The sequence below is a fragment of the Oryx dammah genome, unplaced genomic scaffold (genome assembly GCF_014754425.2).
Source record: "Oryx dammah isolate SB20612 unplaced genomic scaffold, SCBI_Odam_1.1 HiC_scaffold_13, whole genome shotgun sequence".
NCBI classification, from domain to species: Eukaryota; Metazoa; Chordata; class Mammalia; order Artiodactyla; family Bovidae; genus Oryx; species Oryx dammah.
Window position 1 is genome coordinate 31,999,180 of NW_024070197.1, and position 17,446 is coordinate 32,016,625.

The window sequence follows — 17,446 nt, forward strand, 5'->3', positions numbered from 1 at the left end:
ATTATATTTATTTTTATTTACTTTCCATCTCCTCTTCACCATGGCCCCCCAAAACTTAAAAAGTAAAATTGCTGCTATTTTAGGGGAAAATATATATGTATATATTCTCTTGGAGAAAGGCTTTTCATTTTCTTTCTAAGTGCTCCCAGGTTCTATAACAATAGGCTCATGTATGATGTGAATTTTATAGTGGATGTGTTTAGCTTTTCCTCTTTCTCTGACACTGTATTCCTTTTTTATTCAGTAGAGGAATCATGGCGAAGTGGGAAGGCAGATCCTTGGGAGCATGGGAAATGGGGTTTTGAATTCTTATTCTACTGCTAATTAGCTTTGTTATCTTGGGCAAGTTATTTAACTTCTCTTAGGTTTGATTCCTTTCTTTTTTAGGAGGTAGGAGCAGAATAAAACAAACCCTGCCCAGTGCTGTCAGGAAGATTAATTAAAAGAAAAATGCATGTAGAGGCACCAAGGCTATATATACTGGGGCCATGTAGTGGGTACAAGTAACACTGGAGCGTCCTCTATTGCAATTGTTAATATGGCAAAGGGTGGAAAGAGAAACTCCATCATTTGGGCAAGAAATAGGGATAAAGTGTAGAGTAGCAGGAGGTTTGCTCATATGCTAGGAGACTGTTTGTTTATTCATTTCCCAAAGATATTACAAAGGCTGTGAATATTTATTTAGTTCTGCTCCCAATAGCCCTTCTAATAGGGAATTATTTGGGTACAACGAAAGACATTTGTAAATGCGGCTGATAAGGCTGACACTGGACAAGGAGTGTTTTGTTGGACACAAGAATTCTATTGTCCCTGGCTTCAGTTGTCAAGTGCCCGGGGAACCCAGAATTTATGGTGACAGCACAATGGGCCTTTCAGGGCCCAGCGAAAGAGCTGTGAGATCCTGCTCCCCGGCTTTTCAGGGCTTCTAATCTTTTTATCGGGCCTGGACAATGCCGGATTCAGCTGCTGCCTGCGCCTCCTGACTGTCCATTGGCCGTCAGGTATTGTGCGGTAATTACCATGGTGACAATGGGCCCTCTCTACGCCAGTCCATCGGTGCTTTGGAAAACGGCGAAGGTTGTCACTTTGTATTAGGTGCCTCTAAAGGCATGGCTTACTTAGAAAAACTACCAAAGAGAAATCAAGATAATCGTGTTAAGAGTTTGATTTAAAGGGCCACTGTGTCAAATCCATTTGGAGCCCAGGAACTCTTTATGGATGTTTTCTTGTAATTATAGGCAGACGTTGGGCATCATCCTGCACAAGCAGCAAGTAGCCAGCCACAGCGAGTTTGCAGGGAGCCCTGAGCTGTGGGCAGCTGGCAGCCCTTAACGTCTTATAGAAGCAGAGGTCTAAGCTGAGCCTTTGAACTCTGAGGGGTCCTTGAACTTCTCTGAGAATTCAGTTTCCTCATCTGGAAAGGAATGGAGTGGAAAATGCTTATGGATGAATATTATATATTCCATGAGTATGTATTAATATATGCAAATATAGTCCCATACAGATGTGAGAGTTGGACCATAAAGAAGGCTGAGTGCCGAAGAAGTGATGTGTTTGAATTACGGTGTGGGAGAAGACTCTTTAGAGTCCCTTGGACAGCAAGGAGATCAAACCAGTCAATTCTAAAGGAAATCAACCCTGACTATTCATTGGAAGGACTGATGCTTAAGCCAAAGCTCCAAGACATTGGCCACCTGATTCAAAGAACAGACACAGTGGGGGAAAACCCTGATGCTGGCAAAGTTTGAGGTAAAGAGGAGAAGGGGGCAACAGAGAAGGAGATGGTTGGATGGCATCACCGACTCAATGGACCTAAGTTTGGGCATACTGCAGCTGATAGTGAAGGACAGGGAAGCCTGGTGTGCTACACCAGGGGTTGCAAAGAAGCAGACATAATTTAGCAACTGAACAACAACAACAAATATATGAAGGTTATCCACCTACCACGCTGCTGCTGCTGCTGCTAACTCGCTTCAGTCGTGTCCGACTGTGCGACCCCATAGACGGCAGCCCACTAGGCTCCTCCGTCCCTGGGATTCTCCAGGCAAGAACACTGGAGTGGGTTGCCATTTCTTTCTCCAATGCATGAAAGTGCAAAGTGAAAACTCAAAATGAAGTCTCTCAGTCGTGTCCGACTCTTAGCGATTCCATGGACTGCAGCCTACCAGGCTCCTCCGTCCATGGGATTTTCGTTGCCATTTCCTTCTCTGATCCACCTACCATAGAGCTCTGTAAATAGCAAATATATAATAAAAGGTAAAGCGATTTAATCATACACAATTGAAAAAGCATAACCTACGTGTTTTTGTAATTGCAGCTACTATCAAGTGTCTATTCTAAGTGAGGTATTTATTCTCACTATTCTTTACAATAATCAATAATCCCACAAAAGTTATTGATATTCCCATTTTATAATGAAGAAACTGAGGCTCAAAGAGTACTTGCCAAAGTCAAATTAGCTTTGAAGAGGCAAAGCCTGGATTTTAAGTCCTGTCCCCTCACATTTAATAACTTACTTCTTCCCTCATTTTTTTTTAAAATCATAATCTGCAAACTTGTCTATCTTACAAAATACACTTCATCATGTGGCTTTGGAACTTGGGTGATAACAGGAAAGAAAAACACTCAGTGCTGAGTATTGTTTTGGTTTATTCATCCCTTCCACAATGTCAGGAACATGTGACCCCCGTACAAGGAAGCAGCTCCCATCTACAGACACCCAGTCTCAGCTTCCTCTGCCCCTTCTCCTGCCTGAAGAGCAAGAACACACAGCAGCATCAGCAGCACAGCTTGGCATTCCTAGACCAACAGGAAAGGGTATGGCCTTTGCTTGAATTCTTTGCCCAATAAAAATTTCAAAAAGCTGATATTTTATTTATTCAATAATAATATATTTAATCATAGTTCGTATTACTCAGTTCCATACCAAAATACCTCAGATTCCCTATGGTGGTGTTATACCAAAAAGTAGAAAAGAGCGATCACCTTTCAGAGAAACAGGCATGATTTACCCTGGCAAGTAGGTCTTGTCATGGATTCTTAAAGCTGGCGGGAAAGGAGTGGATTTTTTTTAGTGATTTGATCTGTTGCTCCATTGCACTATATGTTTGGGTGTTTACCACTCAGCCTCAGTTTTTTCACCTGTGAAATGGAGCTGTCACTCTCTCCTTGGGCAACACTCCCCGACTCAGTGGCAGTTCCTTCCCTTTTATACCCATCACTGCTGTGGCGTACTTAACACACAGTAAGTGCCTTGAGGATCCTGAAGCAGGCGCTAATGGAGTACGTAGGGTGGAGACTGTTTTAATCTCTTTCATGCATACTTTCAGCGCTTACCCTCCCCCCCAGCACTATATGTTGGTGTTGGTGTTGGTGGGGTGCTGTTGACGATGATCCAGGAATTCACCTGGCCTGGCTGAGTCCACATTCTAGAAGAAGACCCACACATGGAGAGCTAGGAGCTGGGCATTTGATCTAGAGCAGAAACCTTAAGAGAGGGATGGCAATTGACTCAGGGGTCAGAGGGGAGGATGGCCCTGTGTGTACCAAGCCTTCCACACGGTCAGAGTGCAGCGAAGGAAATCTGCCTCTGCCGCTGAGTTTCCTCCTCGATTTGGATACCCTTGCCACCTATGTTCTCCATCCTACTTCACACCCTTGGCTTCGTGGATTTCTTTTTCCTGTTTCTCAGTCTGTCTGAACTAGTAGATGGCGTGGAGAGTCTGATTCTAAGAGGCTCAGTAGTGTGGGTGGCCAAGCACAGCAATGGGAGGGGCTGGTAGAGGGCAGGGCAGTAGGGGAAGAGAGCCCATGATGGTACCCAGGGCTTGGGGAAACTAAAGGACGGTGCCCTGAGAGTAGGTAGGAGTGGGTGCTGCAGCGCTGGGTTGTATTTCCCTGTCACAAAAGGGAACACATGATTCCAGGTCTTGGAGAGTCATTAGATGTGGGGGGCAGGCAGGGAAATGAACATTCCAACCCGGAACACCAACAGTGCAAAAAGATAGCATCTGTAGTACACTGCCCAGCTCTCTCAGACCCAGTGAACTCTTTTTTTCCCCATCAACTCTGAAAAAGTACAAAAACAACATAGGTTTTTTTCTGTTCATTTTTTTCTCTAAGAAACACGGTGTAATTATATACCAACCTTGCCCATAGAACCTAAATCCCCTCTTTCTCAAAAGTTTGCAGTAATCAGAATTCATAGACAACTTACCCATTTATTTTTGCTTTCCTTCCAAAGCTCTTAATGATCAGTGCGGGCTTTTGGTGAGAGGAGTTTTATAAGAGATATTTTACAGGGAAGGGCCCCTGGAGAAGGAAACAGCAACCCACTCCAGTATTCTTGCCTGCAGAATCTCATGGACAGAGGAGCCTGGTGGGCTACAGTCCATGGGGTCACAAAGAGTCAGACACGACTGAGCGACTAACACTAACTAGAGAATGCAAGGCAAAGTGGGAGTTCAATTCATTTTTATAGATTTGACAACTAAAGTTTTAAAAACACACTGGCCACAGATATAGACATGTCATGAACTGACTGGAGACAGCAGAAGAAAAACAGAGGAAACACAGGCTCTGAAATCAGTGCTGCTGGATTCTGATCCCACCGTGGGTGTTATGGTCTAGATGACCAGGGCAAAAGTTTGATCTTTTTAGGGGCTGGGGTGAGATACCCTGATGGGTTCATGCTACCCGGAGTGAATATATGCATTTAAAGAGACTACATTGGTAAGGACAGCATCAAATGCCTGTTCCATCCCTGTTCATGGTGTTCTATTTATCCATTTCTGGGTAACATACCATCCCCAAATTTACTGTCTTATAACAACTATCTATCCTTACCTCTTACAACTGAGTGAACTCATCTGGGCAGTTGTTGCTTGGGGTCTCATGATGTAAAGTCAGATGGCGGGAGTCACGTGAAGGTCCAGGTGGGTTGGATGTCTAAGACGGCATCTTCACTCACCACTAGACTCTTCAGCTTAGATGCCCACAGCAGCTGGGGATGGCTGGGCGTCTCTCTCACTATCTGTGCAGCTTCTCCACATGGCTAGCTGGAGCTTCCTCTCAGTATGGGGATCTAGAGCATTCAGACTCCAGACATGGCAGCTGACTCCTCCCAGAGCAACCGTTCTAAGAACACAAGACAGGTTACCAGGTGTTTAGGACTCAGCTTCTGAAATCAAATATTAATAGTATCTCTTTTGCTATGTTTCATTGGCTCAGTTCAGTTCAGTTGTGTCCGACTCTTTGCAACCCCATGGACTGCAGCACGCCAGGCCTCTTTGTCCATCACCAACTCCCAGAGCTTACTCAAACTCATGTCCATTGAGTCAGTGATGCCATCCAACCATCTCATCCTCTGTCCAACCCCTTCTCCTCCTGCCTTCAATCTTTCCCAGTATCAGGGTCTTTTCAAATGAGTCAATTCTTCCCATCAGGTGGCCAAAGTATTAGAGTTTCAGCTTCAGCATCATCCCTCCAATGAATATTCAAGACTGACTTCCTTTAGGATGGACTGGTTGGATCTACTTGCTGTCCAAGGGACTCTCAAGAATCTTTACCAACACCACAGTTCAAAAGCATCAATTCTTTGGTGCTCAGCTTTCTTTATAGTCTAACTCTCACATCCATACATGACTACTGGAAAAACCATTGCTTTGACTAGATGGACCTTTGTTGGCAAAGTAATGTCTCTGCTTTTGAATATGCTGTCTAAGTTGGTCATAACTTTTCTTCCAAGGAGTAAGTGTCTTTTAATTTCATGGTTGCAGTCACCATCTGCAGTGATTTTGGAGACCAAAAAAAAAAAAAAAAGTCGGTCACTGTTTCCACTGTTTAGTAATGGGACCAGATGCCATGATCTTAGTTTTCTGAATGTTGAGTTTTAACCCAACTTTTTCACTCTCCTCTTTCACTTTCATCAAGAGACTCTTTAGTTCTTCTTCGCTTTCTGCCATAAGTGTGGTGTCATCTGCGTATCTGAGGTTATTGATATTTCATTGGTTACCCCAGGGCAATTTAGAGTCCCATGGAAGGGGATCACAGAAGGGTATGATTCTCTGGGCATGTGATTCATCCAGGGAGGGCTGTTGGAGAGTAGCTATGACATGGTTGCAAGTTGGGTCCTTCCTCTGGGGCTATGAACAGGTCCTTCCCCTGTGGCTTTTTCTCCATGACTCCATGTACATCTGGGAATAACCCCAGCCCTGCTCCATCGTTGACATCCTGGAAATAGCACACATAGCAGGAGCCAAAGGAGATACGGGTTCTATCCTTGGGTTGGGCACATCCCCTGGAGGAGGGCATGGCAACCCACTCTAGTATTCTTGCCTGGACAAGCCCATGAACAGAAGAACCTGGCGGGTTACAGTCCGTGGGGTTGCAGAGTCTGATGGACTGAGCACGCGTGCACAGGACAGTCCTACTGTTCTTGCTACAGTCACCAAATTAAGGTGCCGTGAACAGATTTCAGTAGATGTACAGTCCACCCTCAGCCCTGTGCAGATGGGGTTCCCAGGTTGCTGTTGCCCCTGTCATTTTGGAGAAGGCATTGTATGTGAAGAGTTGATAGCTAGAGCCAAGATGAAACCAGGAAAAGTGGGTCTGGGAGAATGAAGGATAATAAAGTCAAAGTGGGCGTCCCTGATGGCTCAGATGGTAAAGAAATCACCTGCAATGCAGGAGACCCCAGATTTGATCCCTGGGTCGGGATGATCCCCTGGAGAAGGGCATAGCAACCCACTCCAGTATTCTTGCCTGGAGAATCCCCATGGAAAGAGGATCCTGGCTGTCTGCAGTTTATGGGGTTGCAAAAAAGTCAGACACAACTGTGGGACGAACACAACGTCAAAGTAAGAAGCTGTTTAAGCCCTTAGTGCAGCCCGAGTTGATCCTCGAAAGTAGATGTTCTAGGGAGGAAGGACATTCAAGAACTCCTTTCTGCTGTCGTGTTTGGGAAGTTATGCCAGCAGCACCTTCCTTGGTTCAGTGCCTTGGTTTTTTGAAGATGGCAGCTGTTCAGACACTCCATATTCCTCTGTTCATTCATTCAGCAAATATACATTGAACAGCTGCTCTGGGCTAGGAAAAGTGGTAGACACTTCGGGAGATATGAGGATGAATCAGACCAGCATCCAGGCAGAACACAGCCCCCACACACAGAAACTCCAGAATGTGATGTGGAGCAGGAGGGGAGCACAGCGGAGTGTAGTCCTGATAAAGAATTGCAGCTCTGTCAGCGCAGCGCTCTGCTCTGCCAGCGTGGGGATGACATCTCCTATCACGACCGCCACCGCTGTCACTCTTTGCCCTCGAGTCTGTCACTTCACCAGGATTTGACAGCACCAGGATGGTGCTTCTCTCTTTAGAAGGGAGGAAACTGGCTTTGGAGGCCAGTAAAATGCGGATTCTATCAGCAACTGACTCTACGATTTCCTATCTCCCCCACAGGTTTGTTGTTAGTCCTAGAGCAAATACGTGTAAAGCATGTAGCATAGTATAAGACTTTGGATATATGACTGCTTTTATCTTTGTTATCAAAGAACAGAACATTCATCGAACCTCTAAACTCATGACAAGTTTTTCCCACTTTGCACACCATTGTGATCATTTATTTACATCTCTCACTTTATACAGGGACCCTTATTGTCAAAGAGAAAAGTGTATCCTATGCAACTGTGTACCCCCAGTGTTTAGGAGAGTATCATTGTGTTGATTCATGTCACCTCCAGATTACTAATGATCCTTTCACTTCTTGCAGAAATTGCTGTATATTTGGCTCAGAAGTCTCCTGACGATCCTTCTACTTGCCATTTGTTGAATGACCAATCAGATGGGTGGAGTTTTGTGTTACAGAAACTGGCAGCAAGTATCCAATGGGTGAAGAAGGTAAGATGGACTAGCATTACTGAGTGTATCAAATGTTACTCTATTTGCGGGGGTGAAAATGATGGTTTCCAGGCACATCCCACAAATGTGCCTGCCCTCACAGATCCCAAGTAGAATTTGACAGAACAGTAATCCTGGGCTTTGAGGAATGTGATTATTCCTGTTATTATTGGGTTATCTTTATGGAGCACCTATTATGTGCCTGTACAAAGATGATGATAGTTTTTTGTTTTGGGTATTTTTCTTTTTGGACCATAGAAGGTTCGTAGGAGACAGAAGGAGCTAAAGGGGTTATATAATTCCATAGCAAAAACTTGGCTGGAGAGACTAACATGACTACCATGTTGTTCTTTATCCCCTTTTCTTCTTTTGAAAGAATTCTTTAAATGTGTACAAGGTGGCTTACCTCCCAAAAGGAAAAGAGATGGCTAGGAAGCTGAATCTTTTAGCTCTCAAAAGACAGAGCACTAGATCCTAAGCTGGGAGACTGACTTCAGCTCCAAACCTGGCTCCATCGTTCACTGTCTGTGCCCCTAGGTTAACAAACTTCTCTGGGCCACAAAGGCGGTTGAGTCCAGAGTAACTAATGGTCCATAAGTTTTAGGGTTCTATGAATACATTTACCTCCTGTATCAGCTCACTAGTAACTGAAGCTATTTTTATAGGATGTTGAAATATTCAGATGAAACTTTAAGAATTAATTCCAGCAGCATGACTTTCCACACGGCACCGTCTTAGACTCACCCTTGCGTGTGTCCGTGGCTCATCTCGCCGTGAGTGTCCACCAAGTGACTTAGCTGCAGAGGCCAAATGCAAGTCATGATATTCCCCCCTAAACCTTTACCTTGTCCTGAGTGCCACATTTCAGTGCCAGCATCAAAATTCACCGAATCTGAAGCGTGAGTGCATCCTATATACCTCTTATCTCCAAGAGTAATTGATTCCGATTGGTTTCCTCTCTGATTATCTCTGAAACGCTTTATTCTGTCTACCCACACTGCCACTATCAAATGCAAGCCAGAATCCCTTTCTCCAAGATTTTGCTGCAGTTGCCACCCAACGGATCTTTATGCCTCCAGGGTTACTTTTCCCTCTGCCAACTCCAGCGTGATCCATCTTTCATACATATCCTGAACAGTGTCCCTAAATCCAGGTATTATGTTACTTTGCTACTAATCCTTTCACTTTGAGGCATCTGAATTCCTTCTCAAGCTTTCAGGACCCTCTAGTAATGGGCCCACTGTTCTGCTGTTTAGACCCCCACTCAGCCGTTGTCTCCGCACACCTAGCCTTCACTGTACTCCTCCAGTCTATGTCTACTCCAAGGCACAAGCTTTATTTCACAGAGCCCAGTGTTCTCCCTTTCCTCACAAGCTACCTTTTACTCATTTTCTACCTTCGCTTGCACCTCACTACCTCTAAGGATTTCTTTCTGATTGCTGAAGACCGAGCTATGGGTGTCTCCTGGGCTTTAGTCATCAAGATTATACCATATACTGTGATTTCCACATGGGTTGTAATTGTCTGTTTAGGTGTCTGTCTTCCTTGTCAGACCTGGAGGTTCTTGAGGATTGGCTTTATTTTGGGACCACCGGGTTCCTGGTTGTAAGCACTGTTCTGGCCCCAAGTAGGTTCTCAGTAAATATTTACTAAACATATGAATAGAGACTTTAAGATAAGAAAGGGGCCCTGATGTTACCACACAGAGAAAAGTCACAACACTGGCAGCTAACAGGTATTGAGTGCTTATGCTATGTCAGGAACATAAGGTCTTTAAAGGTATCATTTCCCTTAATCTTTGCAAAAACCTACTGTGATAGGCACTATTAATATCTAAGATTTTATAAATGAGAAAACTGAATTTTAGAAAAGATAAATAACTTGCCTATGGCCATATTGCTGTACTATTTTTTTATCTTTGGAAGTTTGACTTTAGCCAGAGCTTTTATCTTTGAGCACTCCTCTCTTTTGTTTTCCCCATGAGTGAATCTGGTCCATTGTGGACAAAAGACATGTCCTCTGTGGCAGGCTGAAGACTTTTTCTGCAGCCCACACAAGCTGTTTTTACTTAGATGGTCAGCCCCTGTGACTGGGACATGTAAATCTTTGGTGATTTTCGAGATGTTTTTCACTCATGTTTTAATGTGGGTTTGTTTGGGGACAAAATTTCAATTTGGGGAGCCCTCCCCCATCTCCTTCTCTCACGTTCTGGTTGACATTTGTCATGGGAATAAACCACTGAATGAAAACACTCTTAGTGGAAGCAGGGCCATACTTCCCTGCAAATGTACCAATATGATTTGGAAATTATGTGGCTGGCTCCTCTCACATTAGCATATTTTGCTCTGAAGCCTGGCTCAGCAGAGGAAACGCATCCCTCCTGTGGAAATGCCTGTGAATGGCGATCATCTCATTTCTGCCAAGCCAAATAGGTCTCTTCATTTCAGCAGCCCTTCGAATTTTTCAGTAGGATGTGCGACTGACATTTCCTATTTTTCTTGATAATACTGACAATTAGAATGAGGTATCAGTGGAACAGAGTCAGAAGTTAAATAGAAAGTACTTCAATTTAATTCATCTTCTAGGAAATTGTTTAGGTTTTTTTTCTTCCACTTTGAAATTAAGAACAGCCTGTTTCTAAGCATTCTGCATCGCTTTTATTCCAAGGAGAGGAAGGTAAACTATTCTGATGTTTGCAGCACCCTTAAAAAAACACAGCATGGTACAGATGGAACAGTCCTTAACAGTCCTTTGATCTTTCAGAACAATCTTCTTCTTGTAGACAGAGGATTTTTTTTTTTTTTTTTTTTTTTGCCTGGAGAGAGGAAAGGGTTTATTCATGATCATACTATAAGGTTTTGGAAGAACAAAATGAAACTAACCTACAACTTTGGCTCAAGACTCAGATTCTTGATCCTCAATCCGTTCTTGATGCCAGCATTTCTTAAACAGGTGCCTATGATGTACTAGGACACAGGCAGGGATAAGGTAGCTTTCATTTTCTTCAAGGAGCTTACAGTCAAGGAGCTCTGTGTAAAGTACCAGAATCCTAATAGGAAGAGAAAAGAGGGATATGGGGGTTGCGTAGAGAGAGAGAAACATGTTTTACAAATGGTGGTGAAGTGGTTTGGACTTACAGGATCAGCTCTCCAGCTGACTTCTAGGGAAATCCACTTGAACTTCTGTTCTTGGTACATCTGACTGACTTAGGCATCTTCCCAGAGCAGGGAAGAGGTGACCTAAGCAGCTACAGGACAGAGCTTCCCGGCCGTGCTATTTCACTGAGCTTTTAGTAGGGCAGTGGGGCACAGATAGAATGTCTTAAAGTGAAAAATAATTGCTCTTAGACTCATGAAAAGTGTACACACATTGAGACCCTCCTGACTGATTATTCAGCAGGGGCTGCTCTGTCACAGGTCACTGATTCTCTTTCATTTGCATAAAAATCAATCTTGAAAAGCTGCTTGGAGCGGGGGCAACTCACCTGTGCTGGAGCATCCTCCAGGCTCTGCACTGTCCCTGGCAGTTTGAAATGTTGGCAGCCTGCCTCCTAACCTCCCTCTGCCTACTGGGTCTGTCTGTGAAGGCATTTCCTATTTTGGGATGTAGGCCACTGTGGAGAAAGAGGCCAAGTTTCTGTCTGTGGCTGGTGCCATGAGAATCATAAACAGTCAGTTCACTTGCTGACTCCTTTGCAGATCTTCAGTGTGTATTGTGTGACTCTCACTGATGTGATCAACCAAGAGTTAGGAAGCTCCCGTGTGCCAGGCAGTGGAAATGTCCTACCTTTGCCAGAATCAGTACTGAAAGGACAAACTTCAACTGAAGTTGTGGTTCTCTGATCTTGCTTTATTTTAGGACTGATGAACACAATGCAGAGACCCTCCTGATCCGAACAGTGAGAGCTGATTCAGTGAGATGCCCGTATGCAAACACTGGGCTACATGATTTACGTTCATTGTCTTGTGTGACATCACTAGAGCTTTGGTATGTGCCGTCGTCCTGCTTCTTTTATGATGAGGATGCTGAGGTTTGGAGAGGTTAATGAACTTGTCGAGGGCCATACAGTGAACTCTGTGTGGAGTCGGGGCCTCCACGCCCCCGTGCAGTACCGTAGTGCCCCCCGTGTGTCTCTTCTGAGTCTTTGGTATCGTGCTTTCTGATCTTAACCAAGTTGGAGGGCGGGGTTATATTACACTTCTTTTGGTGGTCATGTCCTAAATCTCCATGTGGGCCAAGTGCTTCTGGCTAATACAGCAGCATGCTGCTGAATGTGTGTACTGAGTGAGAGACAACCCATGGGGAGAGGAAAAAAGAATCCCAAATGTGTTCATTCATAAATTATCTCTTGGAAAGCATTCCTGTTTTAGGCCGTGGACTAGGTACAGCTACAACAAATGAACCCGATGCATCTGTAGCTACAAACAGTTGTATCAAAGCCGTGTCTTTAAAGAGCACCCCTTCTTCTGATGGAGACAGGCCAGCAGACAATAACCATGGTGTAGAGTGTTTTTGGAGGTAGCTCCATGGTTTGTAGGAGCACAGAGGGACGGACTCTGATAGAGGAAATCAGCAAAGGCTTCAGGGAAGAGGTGACTTGTGGGTTGAGATACGAAGCATAAGTCAGAATTTACCACGAGACAGTCACGAAGGATTTTTTAAACAAAGAGAACAGTGCAGAGGTTCTTGAACCAAAATTTTCATGACTAGGTGGTTTGTTTATATATACAGTGAAAGTGGAAGTCACTCAGTCATGTCCAACTCTTTGCAACCCCATGAGCTATACAGTCCATGGAATTCTCCAGGCCAAAATACTGGAGTGGGTAGCCTATCCCTTCTCCAGCAGATGTCCTGACCCAGGAATCAAACCCAGGAGTCTCCTGCATTGCAGGTGGATTCTTTACCAACTGAGCTATCAGGGAAGCCCAACTGTGTATATATATACATGCCTATATATATATATATATATATACATGCCTATATATATATATACATGCCTATATATATATATACATGCCTATATATATATATATATACACACTCAAAGATACATATATACAAAGATATATAAATATAAATAGACAAGACAGTTACAAAGTCTATAGAAAATTAAGTATCCTTCAATCCTATCTTCTAGTCCATCCCTCCTTTTGTGGAGGCAACTACTAGTTTCAGTTCTCTATGTGACCATTCAGAGAGTTTCCAAGTAGTCATGAAGCTACAACCACACACACCCATGTACTTGTTTCCTGTGCATTTGTATACACTGGCAGGACCCAGCTGTAAGCCCTAGTATGTACACTGTTCTGCACTTTATATATTTTAATAAAAAAAGAGAACTTTAAATAGTCCCTCTTGTTTTTGTTGCTTGTTCTCTGATTTTAAACTACTATTAGTTTTAAAACATTTCAAACCTACAGAAAAGCTGCAAAAATATTATAGTACAATTAATTCCTATAAACCTTTCATCTAGAGCCATTGATTTTTTAAAAAAAATCATATTACTCACATTCCATGCAACAACTATATGAATTTAATGCCTGACCGAGATACAGCTTGGACATCAGTTACCCAGACACCTAGGTGAGCTTCCTATCTCCCGTCAGCACTTATTTAGTAAGATGACCAAGATGTACTTGAAACCAAGAACACATTCCTGTCTGTGTCCTTTTCCCTGAGATTCCAGAAACAGCAAATGCACCCTCAGGATGGAGACAGCAGGAAGGGCCCTTCTTTTGGCCATGGACTGCCCATCTGATGCTCATCTTTGGGAAAGGATCAGTTCCCGTCTCACTGAGCACGGGAGTCTCGGCCAGGTGACCGCACTCTCTACACACTTGCCTTCAGGACCCAGGGATCCAGGATGGGAGCAGACAGTCCCATTGAAATCTAATCACTTCATTTCCGACAACCAGTCATTTAGATAGTGTGACTCTTCTTTTTTGCTTGTCGGCATCAACACGGCAGCTCAAAGGCTGGTGTAGGATTCCCTCCTTTCAAAGATCAAAGCGCTTGAGCTGCTCAGGTTTATCTGTGCATTTCCTCTGTGCATTTCATGGCAAGAAATAGTTTGTACTCCATGTGAGAGGGACTTTGAATACTGTGACAGACGGTAAGTAATCCAAGAAGACAGAGTGATATATGGCTTTGCAGTCAAGTGCTCTGGGCCCAGGGGGATTATTTTCAGGGATTCATTCATTCTCTCATCAAATAATTCTTGAAAGACACCGTGACATTCTTTCATGCTTTGTGCCAAGACCTAGGCATGCTGTGTACAGGCCCGGGCACTCAGTGTCTGTAGGGTGATAGATGAATCTGGCCTGAAGAAAACAGGTGAACCTGAGAGGGGTGGGGTGAAATCTCCAGAGAATGACTTCCTGGCCATTCAGTAACTGATTCATTCATACATCAGACACATTTACTGACTGCTTGTTGTTGCTCAGTCGCTCAATCATGTCCGGCTCTTTTGTGACCCCATGGACTATAGCCCGCCAGGCTCCTCTGTCCATGGGATTTTCCAGGCAAGAATACTGGAGTGGGTAGCCATTTCCTCCTTCAGGAGATCTTCCTGACCCAGGGATTGAACCTGCATCTCATGTATGGCAGGTAGATTCTTTACCACTGAGCCACCTGGGAAGCCCTGTGCTAAATCTACATATGTGTCTGTGACTCACTGCACTTTCTGTTCTCATGGAATCATGTGCCAGTGGTGGGGCTCCCCGACCCCATTCTAAGTCTACCTGTTTCCTTCAGTTGGGTCCATTAGGAAGGTTCAGCTGCTCCCAGAATGTTTCAGGGCAAAAATCAGGCCACTGCCCGACAGCCCTCCCAGCTCCACGTGCTTTATAAGCCAGAGACTCGTCGTTTCCTCTGGAGGCTACTAACCCAAATTACCCTGTGCCCTGTGGGGGACTCAGAGCTCAAGGCAGTTTGAGAGAGCAGAGAAGGAAGAGTAACAGGACAAAATCTGCCACCAACTAATCGTGTCTGCTGAGGATCTAGAAGATTGCAACTGGATACCTGGCAGACGCCTCTGTGTGGAAGCTTCAGAAAAACCGTGGAGGGGCCGTGAGTTCATCCCCTCAGGAGGCTCTGAATTTTAGACTCTAAGCACCATTGGAAATGATGTTAGGTTGCCATAGCAACCATTTTTGTTGAAAGAAAACGGATGTTTAAAAGTTTGGCCACACACTTGCAAGGACTAGTGAGAAGGAACCTCTCTAAAGGAATGTCTGGCAAGTTTCCTTAAGGATCACATTTCTGTTCACAACTGATGGTATTTTGGACTTCTTGACACTCCCAATCTCTCTTCAGAATTTCCACTTGAGAAATGGACTCAGGAGAATTGTTATTCATTGCCCCTAAACCGTTTACATCATGCTTCGGGCAAAGAAAAGGCCTTGGATGCTTGCATGGCCGCACTCCTGTCCAGGGCTTGTGCTGGACCCCACAGTGGCGGGGAGCAGCCTGTGCTCACACGGGAAGGGCCAGGGTAACTGTGACTGGCTTCATGCGAGCACATCCAGCTCCCTGATCTCTTCCCCAGTCCTTTTCTGCCGAGCTTCAGAAGAATGGGTTTTTCTAAAGTCTAAATTGTATGGAGTTCCTTTCAGTGAAAAGCCCCAAGCTTCAGAAGTTTATGGCCCTTAGCAGGATAAACTGCAGGGTCCTCTGCCTGGCTCCTAAGACTGACTTGATCCAGCCCCACCCCGCCGTCCCATCTCCTGAAACCTCATTCCCTCCTCCCAGTTAACTCTCCATCTGTACCATGTTCCTGGAAGTCCTGCCTATCATGATGCTTAACCCTCCATTCTCTTGGGCTGGTTCTCCTTCTCAGGCTCCATTTGTCTGAAGAGGTTGAGAAGGACCCTATCTTCCAGCTGGGGTTCTGGACAGGAGTCCTTGGTTCCTTAGGGGTCTTGATATGTCTTCATGAGCATCTTTGCCTTTATGAGCTCTTTTTTTTTCCTATTAAAAAAAACTTAAATACTGTATTTATGATTGCTTCGGTATGAAGATGAATATAATCTTTACCCTCAAAGATCAGTTTTTCTTCTAACCTGAAGAGAAACTGAAACATTCCTGTGATCCCCTAGAAATATTGTGGACTGCAGGCACTCTGTCTAATGAGGAGCCCTGGGGGCTGGGCCCTTTCTCTTCCCTCAGCCTCAGACTCTTCACAGGCCTGATTCCTGACATCACCACCTGTAAAGCCACACCCACTGCTTTGTTATTCGTTATTTCATCCTGCTGTCTTATCCCTCACAGGAGTCATCCTAATGTGTGAATATCTTCCCTCCATGGTTTACTTGTTTATTGTCTGATTCCCCCATGAGAGTCTAAGCCCCCTGAGGTTCAGAGATGTGGTCTGCCTCACCCACCCCTATATCCTCAACATCAAGAGCAGTGTGGTCCAGGCTAATTGTAGCTCAGTAAATAGTTCCTGACTGAATGACTTCAGCCAATACCTAATTCTTGAACATTTCTCTTATGGGTCGGCAGGAAGATGATGGTGGGTGGCCGGCCTTAGAAAATCGTGTGGGGCCGAGGGCTGGAGTGTGGGCCTCTCCATATCGCTGGCTTGTTCAGAATCTTCAAGCCTCTCTCCTCTGATCCTCATATTCTCTCTCTCCCCCTCTGGGCTCCTCCTGGGCCATCATTCAGATTTGAGTGACACCGGTTCCCAGAGCACTCCACTCTGAGGATGCCAACAGCTGCATAATGGCTTTCCCGCATGTGCATCTGTGCATTAACACAGGCCTTTCGGGCCTGCGCTGGCTTGCCTGACCCTTCTCCCGCCAGGAAAGAATGTGCATCTGTAATACTCTGGAAAATTGGGGCTGACATGTAGCTTGGTACCCAAAGTGGTTTCACTCAAGCAAACATAGAATAATAGCCATGCACTTAAATGCTTGAGCGGATATCAATTGGAAGAACATTCCAATAATCCGTGTTTATGAAGCCCCTAGTATGAATTTTTGAAATAGCACTTAAACCCCACTTTATTCTTGACAAATGATGTTTGTAGCTGTTGAGATATTTTTATTTCAATTATGTGCCGGTGTTGTGGAGAGAAGGTTTCTGACAATAGCAAAGACATAAGCCATTTTTATTGTGCCTCTATCACTATTCCCATTGCTAAACTCGACTGGACAGTTCATTAAGATGAAAAATTAACAGCACATGCTTTGGGGAGAATAATCATGGAACATGACAGCTTGTGGAGGCATTGGCATTCAGAGAAGCAGACAGATGACAAACGTGCTGGTCTTCTGGAGAAGTGGCGATCGGTCAGTCGGTCGGGAGCCAGGCATTTACCGAGCGCCTATGTGTGTGTTCATCCCTGAGCTGAGGTTCTGGGGGAAAGAGAGTGCAGGCAACACGGCCTTTGCACTCCAAGAACATACCATCACATTGGGTAGGCTGGGCAGATTTCAGCTGTCAACCTGGAAGCGCCAGAGGGGTGTACGTCAAATGCCTAACACTTTGGTGCTGACTGTAAATTGAGGAGTAATTCATTGTGGACGTTGGTGAAGATTTTTTATACCTTGAG

At 44.6% G+C, this 17,446-nt stretch overlaps 1 protein-coding gene across 1 annotated transcript in view; it reads left to right on the top strand.

Annotated features, from left to right (window-relative positions):
* The window catches only part of CDH11 (cadherin 11), a 153,899-nt gene that overhangs the window by 56,346 nt on the left and 80,107 nt on the right, over nucleotides 1–17,446 (top strand). Inside the window, exon 2 of the mRNA XM_040253737.1 lies at nucleotides 7,766–7,893. The gene's annotated coding sequence lies outside the window, so the exon portion shown is untranslated. The remainder of the gene's footprint in view (nucleotides 1–7,765; nucleotides 7,894–17,446) is intronic.